General features: G+C 42.5%; 1 long non-coding RNA gene across 1 annotated transcript in view; it reads right to left on the bottom strand.

Annotated features, from left to right (window-relative positions):
* The window catches only part of LOC121819415 (uncharacterized), a 30396-nt gene extending 22261 nt beyond the window's left edge, over positions 1 to 8135 (bottom strand). The window contains exon 1 of the long non-coding RNA XR_006059655.2: positions 113 to 8135. This is a non-coding gene — a long non-coding RNA (uncharacterized LOC121819415). The remainder of the gene's footprint in view (positions 1 to 112) is intronic.
* Positions 8136 to 9732: the final 1597 nt, after the last annotated feature.

Here is a 9732-nt window from a genome sequence, read left to right as displayed (position 1 = left end):
CTGAACAGGTAGGGCAGTGAAAATGAAGGGCCTGGTTTCCCCCAGAGAGAGGAGCAGAGGGGCCATTATGTCTTCATCAGGATAGAAGATGGAAGGTTAAACAAAGACCAACCTATGATCAGTGTTATATCGTTTTTGAAGCAAAGTGACTCCGGGCCAGTCTCCCAATCTCAGGGAGGTTCAGTGTCTCCATCTCTGAAGTGGGAATTCTGTGAGCTTGAAGGGAGATAGCACCTCTGAAAGCCCAAGGATCTGGTGCTCTTCACCTCTCTCAGGCCCCGTCTGCAGTCACTCCCAACTGCTACTGTTGCAACCAGAAGTTTCCTCGGCATGGTGGGGGAAAAGTAAAGGTCAAAAGTAAGAGTCTTTGCCCCTATATACACCCTGGGAGTTCACCTTTCATCACCATCTTCTCTTACGTAAGTTGTTAGGATCCTGGGACTTCCCTGGTGGTCCAGCAGTTAAGAACTTATCTTGGAATGAAGAGGACGAAGGTTCAATCCCTAGTCCTGGAACTAAGATCCCACGTGCTGTGGTCCAGCTAAGCCTGTGCGCTACAGCTACTGAGCCCACGCACCACAACTGGGGAGTCCATGCACTACAACAAAAGGTCCCTCGGGACTCAGCCCAGATCCCACGTGCCGCAGTCAAATAAATAAATAAGCGTTTTTAAAATATGTTGCTAGGATCCTTACAAAAGCAAACAGATATAGGAATGCATCCACATACCATAGACCATCAGTAAATTCTAGCACCCTTGAAAAAATGAGTTTTTTGCCAACCAAAACATATGCTGTTTTTAACTCTCTAATATGTAGCTCATAGTAAATGCTCAATAAATGTCTCTCAAATCTGTCAAGCACTTCCAGAGCTTGTGTCATTGTGCCCCTAACTTCCACACTCATGGTTTGGTCGACATCCAGCAGTTTGGTCCTCTCCAGATGCCAGGTGCTTGATGCAAGAATTCAGGGACCAACATGATACAGTTCTCCAAGGAGATGCTTAGCTGCTTCAAAAGGCTGACCTAATTCAACATTAGGAATGAATTACTTTTGTTGCTCTTTGTTGCTTTAGATGTTTTTGTTATTGCTATTGGCTTTTATGATCACTGTTGTTTGGATCAAGAAGGAAGGCTAAACTTTGTATAAAAATCAGGGTTCAGTTCAATCACTCAGTCGTGTCTGACTCTTTGCAACCTCATGGACTGCAGTACGCCAGGCTTCCCTGTCCATCACCAACTCCCAGAGCTTACTCAAACTCATATTCATTGAGTCAGTGATGCCATCCAACCATCTCATCCTCTGTGGACCCCTTCTTCTCCTGCCTTCAATCTTTCTCAGCATCAGTCCTTCCAATGAATATTCAGGACTGATTTCCTTTAGGATGGACTGGGTTGGATCTCCTTGCAATCCAAGGAACTCTCAAGAATTTTCTCCAACACCGCAGTTCAAAAGCATCAATTCTTCGGCACTCAGGTTTTGTTATAGTCCAACTCTCACATCCATACATGATTACAGGAAAAACCATAGCTTTGACTAGGGACCTTTGTTGTCAAAGTAATGTCTCTGCTTTTTAATATGCTGTCTAGATTGGTCATAGCTTTTCTTCCAAGGAGCAAGCATCTTTTAATTTCATGGCTGCTGTCACCATCTGCAGTGATTTTGGAGCTCCAAAATATAAAGTCTGACACTGTTTCCATTCTTTCCCAATCTATTTGCCATGAAGTGATTGGACCAGATGCCATGGTCTTGGTTTTCTGAATGTTGAATTTTAAGCCAACTTTTTCACTCTCCTCTTTCACTTTCATCAACAGGCTCTTTAGTTCCTCTTCACTTTCTGCCATAAGGGTGGTGTCATCTGCATAGCTGAGGTTATTGATATTTCTCCTGGAAATCTTGATTCCAGCTTGTGCTTCATTCAGCCTGGAATTTTGCATAATGTACTCTGAATGTAAGTTAAATAAGCAGGGTGACAATATGCAGCCTTGACTGATTTGGAACTGATTTGTCCTGATTTGGAACCAGTCTGTAGTTTCATGTCCAGTTCTAACTTGCTTCTTGACCTGTATGCAGATTTCTCAGGATGCAGGTCAGGTGGTCTGGTATTCCCATCTCTTTCAGAATTTTCCACAGTTTTTTGTGATCCACACAGTCAAAGGCTTGTCACTTCCACTGTATAATCATAAGGGATTTGATTTAGGTCATACCTGAGTGGTCTGGTAGTCTTCCCTACTGTCTTCAATTTAAGTCTGAATTTGGCAATAAGGAGTTCATGATATGAGCCACAGTCAGCTCCTAGTCTTGTTTTTGCTAACTCTATAGAGCTTCTCCATCTTTGGCTGCAAAGAATATAATCAATTTGATTTAGGTATTGACCATTTATTGGCTCTTTCCCTTGTGGCTCAGACGGTAAAGCATCTGACTCCAATGCGGGAGACCTGGGTTTGATCCCTGGGTCGGGAAGATCCCCTAGAGAAGGGAATGGCAATCCACTCCCTTCTCCATGGAGAATCCCATGGACAGAGGAGCCTGGTAGGCTACAGTCCATGGAGTCACAAAGAGTCGGACATGACTGAGCGACTTCACTATTGACCATCTAGTGACGTCCATGTGTAGAATCTTCTCTTGTGTTCCTGGAAGAGGGTGTTTGCTGTGACCAGTGCAATCTGTTGGCAAACTCTGTTAGCCTTTGCCCTGCTTCGTTTTGTATTCCAAGGCCAAATTGGCCTGTTACTCCCGGTATCTCTTGACTTCCTACTTTTGCATTCCAGTCTCCTATAATGAAAAGGACATCTTTCCAGGATGTTAGTTCTAGAAGGTCTTGTAGGTCTTCATAGAACCGTTCAACTTCAGCTTCTTCAGTGTTACTGGTTGGGGCATAGGGCATTGGATTATTGGGATACTGAATGGTTTGCCTTGGAAATGAACAGAGATCATTCTGTCGTTTTTGAGATTGCATCCAAGTACTGCATTTTGGACTATTTTGTTGACTATGATGGCTACCAAAACCAGGGTTAGCATGTGTTATTGTTGTAGTTGTGTTGTAAAGAGAGGAAACGGTTTATTTATTGATTGATTTATTTTTGGCTCTCCTGGGTCTTCACTGCTGCGTAGGTCTTTCTCAGCTGCAGACAGCAGGGTCTACGCTCTAGCTGCCATGTGCATTCTTCTCACTGTGCTGGCTTCTCTTGTTGCCAAGCACAGGCTCCAGGGTGCATGGGCAGTGGTTGCGGCACATGGGCTCAATAGCTGCTGCTTCTGGGCTCTTGGGCACAGCCTAATAGTTGTGGCTCATGGGCTGCGTTGCTCTGCGGCATGTGAGATCTTCCCAGATCAGGGATCGTGCCTGTATCTCTTGCGTTGACAGGTGGGTTCTTCACCACTGAGCCTCCAGGGAAGCCGGCATGTGTCCTTAAAACCCTTTGCACTTTCTGACTTTTCCCTATTCAATCCACTTGCCCTTGTCTCTCACTAAGTGCCAGATGAAGCAAAGAACTCACTCCTGCAGATGCAGACTCTCAAATAAATACCCTTCATACAATGTGACTCCTGGAGCCACAGAAACATGTACAGGTGGGAAAGGTGAACTCAGTGCAGGAATGCTGTCCTAAAATTGGTCACCCTAGCTGGGTTAGAATTCCATCATGGGATGATCCCAGTAGATCATACGACCTTGGCCACATCTTCTGAACAGCTGAATGACCTGCATCTTCAGAGCAAAGTATGTCCAACCACACATGGTCTGTTTCCCACCATTTAGAATATAATGTTATCCCTAGAACGGGCACCTAGTCAGACACCATTTGAAGTGAAGTCGCTCAGTCGTATCTGACTCTTTGCAATCCCATAGACTGCAGCCTGCCAGGTTCCTCTGTCCATGGGATTTTCCAGGCAATAGTACTGGAGTGGATTGCCATTTCCTTCTCCAGGGGATCTTCCCAACCCAGGGCTCGAACTCGGGTCTCCTGCATTGCAGACAGACACTTTACCATCTGAGCCACCTTAGTGTTCTCATTTAGCAGTTTTTCTCTGCTGTACATAACAAAAACTCCATAAAAGTCTGTTGACCCAGCTGAACTCAGCAATGAAGTCTAGTCTTGCTCTTAGAAGATGGAAAGTTTCTTAAGACTAGAGACTGCTGCTGCTAAGTCGCTTCAGTCGTGTCTGACTCTGTGCGACCCCATAGACGGCCTCCTACCAGGCTCCTCTGTCCCTGGGATTCTCCAGGCAAGAACACTGCAGTGGGTTGCCATTTCCTTCTCCAATGCATGAAAGTGAAAAGTGAAAGTGAAGTCGTTCAGTTGTGTCCAACTGTTAGCGACCCCATGGACTGCAGCCTACCAGGCTCCTCCGTCCATGGGATTTTCCAGGCAAGAGTACTGGAGTCTGTGCCATCGCCTTCTCCAAAGACTAGAGACGAGCCCTAACATTTGTGATCTCTACATCTGCATTTTGGTTTCTCTATCCCTACAGTAGCCAGCTCCTGCTAGTCTGTCAGACTCAGATGGTCAGCATCTCCCAGGTGTCTTGGCCAATCGCAAGGCCATCCCCTCCTAGGGATGGGCCATATCCGGCCCCCTGTGTTCCAGTTGCACTGTAACCCTCGGCCACTGCAGCACCACCTGCTTCACTGGCTTACTTCCTCCCCTAGGCCGATCTTCCTGACAGCAGAGAAGGCGACACCATCATCTCCTCTATGCCTGGAACATAGGAGGTCAACATGAGACACATGTTAAGTGAACAAATGACTGCACAGTTTTGTCAAATAGAGCTGACTTTCCCTGAAGATTTTAAGCTACCTGTGGACAAGACCATGTTTCCCCTAGAGAGTTGGAATAAGCTAGGCTCTGGGAGAAGGATGTTGATATCAGAAGAGCAGGATGATGCCAAAAGGTGAAGGAAAAAGATTCCTTCTATTTTTTTCCCCCAAATTTCTTTCACCTTTGGGATTCTTCCTAGAACCTGGAAGTAACTCTTTAGGGGACACTTAGTATGTATTATAGGGCTCAAGTAGGCTAGGCATTTCCTGCTATGGGACTGGACCAATTCACTTCTCCCAGCTCAGCGGAGTTGCTGTGGCTGGGAGAATGTTCTAAGCTTGGATTAGTCTGCAGGACAGGGAGCAACTCAATCTCTATGCAGAAGGGAGGTTTTGAACACTCAGACACAAATACCAGTTTACCACACCTCCAACATCATTACCAAAGGTTAATATTTCTGGATTTTAAACCTTTTAAAAATTATTTTATAAAACCAAAAGGTGAAAACCCCCAAATTTCCTGTGCTCAGTGAAGAACTCACTTAATTCAGCTAGTACTCAGTATGTTCCATCTAAGAAGAACAGATCTGAAAAGCACCACAGGAAAATCACAGGGTACTTACCTGTAATACACAAGAGTTGTCTATTGGATGGAATCACCACAACCTTTCTTTAAATGGCAAGCAGCCCCTCAACTCTGAAAAATTTAGATCTCAGAAATGCAAAACTGTCAGCAAACACCAGGCACACTTCGGGGGCCAAGGGTGTCAAAAATGTCCCACAGTTGTACAGTACAATTTCAAGCAAACAAATAGACAAGTACATGCTGCTTCTTATTCCTGTTGAATGTACAGAAACTGAAATCATTCTTACCCCCAGGACTTCAACATGCCATGATGGTTTAACTTTTCTTTGTTCACATACAAACTGAACATGCACTGAACAGTTACCTACATTCCTTAAAAACAAAATGTTAGAACCAAAAGTAACATCAGATTCCAGGGGAAACATGAGGGTTTATCTGACAGTGACATGTGGAGCAGTGCTGAAACGGAGTCTGCGTCCATGTTTGGATGCAGCCAGAGGGTGTGTAGCAATCGATTAAGGATATCGGTCCTGGATGCGTGAATGCAGAATAATAACACACCAGGCATGCATTTGTCATCCCTGATCCTGTTTGTGATTCTCAAATTATAGACAGTGAAACTAGCACCCAGAGAGATGAACTGTCTAAGATCACATTGTGAATTTCTTTTTAGAGGACTTAGAATCACGTGGACATAATCATTAGGCCATTTCTATGAGCTAAAGATCTACTAGTATTCAATCTATAAGGCTTAGAAAAGACATCTAGCCTTGGTATAAAGGATCTTAGGCAGCTGTGATTTCTCACCTCATTTGGGTCAACCCCCAACTAGCATCTGAGACAATATACCGCCATTGAATAGCACCCTCTAGCCACTGGACAGCCCCTTTCAACTATATTCGATGTTTAATGAATAGAAATCACCAATACTGTCCATCATCATCTCCTGAGGCCCCTGGGACCCACCACACCCCAAATTCTTGAAACTTCTCCAAGAATATAAGTTTGGGACCCGACACTGATGCTCAGCAGAGAGGGGCTTTTGCTCACACTACCACTGAGATCATGCGCTCCCTGGTCCATGGACAGCTAGATGTGTCCCAGCAGACTACGCACAGCTAGAGGACCTTTCTCTCTGGGCTTGAGTGGTGGTCCCGGTGTTCCCTCCCATGAAACTCTTTTCTGAGACTTCCCTGATCGTCCAGTGGTTAAGAATCTGCCTTTCAACACAGGAGACATGTGTTCGATCCCTGTTTAGGGAGCTGAGATCCCATATACCACATGCAGCTAAGCACATGTGCCCCAACTACAGAGAAGCCAGCTGCCAGCAATGAAGGGCTGACATGCTGCAACTAAGACCAGACACACTCAAACAAACACATCATAAATGAATACGTAAAACCAACAGGAAACGCCTCCTCAGCCATCCAGGCTTCCTATACGACTGCCTTCTTGCACCCCAGTCAGGTGAGCCGCCCTCTCCGTGCTTGCTTTATCCTGCTACTAGGGCACCCATCACACCTTCCTATGACCACTCGCTTGAGACAGTGATCTTCATAAGGGCCAGGAGTATGGCTTGTTCAGCATCTTAGTTGTAGTAGCTGAGCACAGCGTCTGACTGAGAGAAAGTGCTTCATAAGTGTCTGTCATAAGAATGAGTTACTAGATGGATGAATAATGTCGTCTTCACATTTATCAGCACACCATGGTTTTCTCTTTTCCAGAATGATTACAACCTAGTTTTTCCTAAGGTAAGTTTTCCCAAATTATTTTCTGTGAAATCTTGAGATCCATGTAATAATTGCTGTCCTGAAAAAGTAATCAATAAAGGGTAAAAAAAAAAACAAAAACTTGGGATTTTTTTTCTAAAATGTAATGTAACACATTTGTTGTTGTTGTTCGCATATATGTAAGAAAAGTGTGTGTGTGTATTCTTTAATACAGTATATGATTATACTATATTAAAGCATAATCTGGTCTGGGCAGAAGAAATGGAGAAATAGCACACCCTAATTAGAATGCCTGGTGGACGCACAGACCTGGAACATTCCATGGCAGCATGACGCATAGAGAGCTTGAATCAGCTCGGATCAGCTCATGTATACTGCCTTTTGGATGATTGTTGGTCTTTGTCACATATATTTCTTATAAAAGCACCATATATTTCTGATATTATTCAATGTTTATTGTACATTGAACATATGGATAAAATGTGATCATTTCTTACAACAAATAGATCATCCAGAAAACTTATTATTCCTCTCTGTTTTCATTCAAATGCACATGATATTTATAAGGTCCTTTGGTATCCATAAATATACTATTTTTAAATGTTTCTTATATACAAAAGTCTGAGAAGTACTACCCTTATATAAATATATCACTGAATTGTTGATATATCCAATCTGCTGGTTTCCTTGGGGAAATATGCAGAGATTTGGAAACAAAGGGAAGAGTAGATGAGGAGGTTGGAGGTAATAAAATAAGATTTCATGAAAGTTTGAATTGAAAAAGACATGAAGCTCTTATAAACCCCATATTAAACCAGGATGCTAAAGGAGCTATAAAGCATACATGAATAAACAGAAAAAAAGCTTGTAAAGATAAAAACTCTCTGATTAGATTTTAAAACAAAAAATGGTGATATTTTTATATAATAGACTGGTATATAAACTGTCATGAAAAGTTTAAAATAATAAGTATGTAACCATGTAAGTCAGATAAACATAAAGAAAAAGCAAGAGAAATTAAAAATTAGAGAAAGCAATTTCCAGATGGCAAAAGGTAAAAAAAAAATAATAATTTCTTATTGATAAAATTAACAGAACAGTGAAGACATATAGTAACAAGCTCACCGCTCATAAAAATAGCAATTTTTAAAAATAACCAAAAGTATTATATTTTAGAATGCTAAAACTCTGTGTAGATAATTTACTATTTTTAAATAAGAAGATGAAACTTGTAAACATTTTTACCAAAGTGTTGTTCTTAGTGAATCCTCCACATTAGAGAAAGAGTGATGGGAAGTAGAAAAGAAACAGTAAAAACTAGAATTAATTAATTTGAAAGCAAAACTAGAGTACATAGTGTATATAGTAATGTATATAAATCCATGTATTAATATAATTGAGCTTCCCAACTGGCTCAGTGGTAAAGAATCCACCTGCCAATGCAGGAGACATGGGTTTGATTCCTGGGTCAGAAAGATCCCCGAAGGAGGAAACGGCAACCAAGAATTCCAGTATTCTTGCCTGGGAAAGCCCATGGACAGAGGGGCCTGGCAGGCTACAGCCCATGGGGTATCAAAGAGTCAGACACAACTGAGTAACTAAACGATAACAGCGTACTGTTACAAGAATAACCATTGCCACAGTAGCCTTTATTGTATTGTTAAAAGCAGTGTGAGTCTGGAGATTGAGGACTGCTTTCTAGCTTTGGCTCTGCCACTCACCAGCTGTCAGTGGGGGCCTTGGAGAACTCTTGGCTTCAGTTTCCCTTTATGGGTATAGGGCTACTTACCCTATAAGGTGATTATGAGAATGAAACAACGTAACAGATGGGAAGTGGTTTTTAATTTATAAAATGCTACAGAAACATTGACTTTTATTACTGTTAGTGATATCATTTTGTTATACTGAGAAGAAATTTGTACATCTTATACTTACAGCCCCCAATCCTCACTCCTTATAGGAAGCCCCCATTACTTCTAGGAAACAAACAATCATATTGAGGCAGGCTGAATTTAAAACTAAATCACTCCATGATGCAGTCAGGAGCCAAGAAATGCTGGCTGCTTCTAGAATCTTCCAGCAAGGAATGGATCTCTCCCTAGGGCCTCCAGAAGTAAGTAGCTCTCCTTTCACCTTGATTTTAACCCCTTAAGAATTATTTTGGATTTTTGACCTTCACAACTGTCAGAGAGTAAGTTGTGTTATTTTAAAGCTTAAAAAAATAAATAAATAAAACTAAATCACTCCAGGACACGTAGACTGATAGAATCTCAGTTGGAACCAGAATCCCATCTTACCATCACAGACAAGCCACCTAGACAGAGTTATGCCTTAAATTATGTTTTGTAGAGGAAATATAAAATCTGTGGAAAGGTGCTAACATCTCCTAGCAGAGGCTGGTCTCTTAGTTGCCTCCCAAGGAACTGGTATCTAATGGCGGGAAGCAGGACGTGCATAAAATATTGTAATGTAAGGCATAAAGCACTAAGGCTATTAGCTGGACACAGGAAGAGTGTTAGAGAGGTATAGAGAAGATAAAGGTCACCAGCACCTGGGGAAAGGAATCAAAGACATCTTTCTGAAAGAGTAATTTTTGAATCAGGCTTTGCAAGGCACACAGATGACCAGCTTGGAACAGTGGAAAGGGCACGGACTCTC

The sequence above is a fragment of the Ovis aries genome, chromosome 1 (genome assembly GCF_016772045.2).
Source record: "Ovis aries strain OAR_USU_Benz2616 breed Rambouillet chromosome 1, ARS-UI_Ramb_v3.0, whole genome shotgun sequence".
Lineage (NCBI taxonomy): Eukaryota > Metazoa > Chordata > Mammalia > Artiodactyla > Bovidae > Ovis > Ovis aries.
This window is presented reverse-complemented; position numbering and strand designations above follow the sequence as displayed.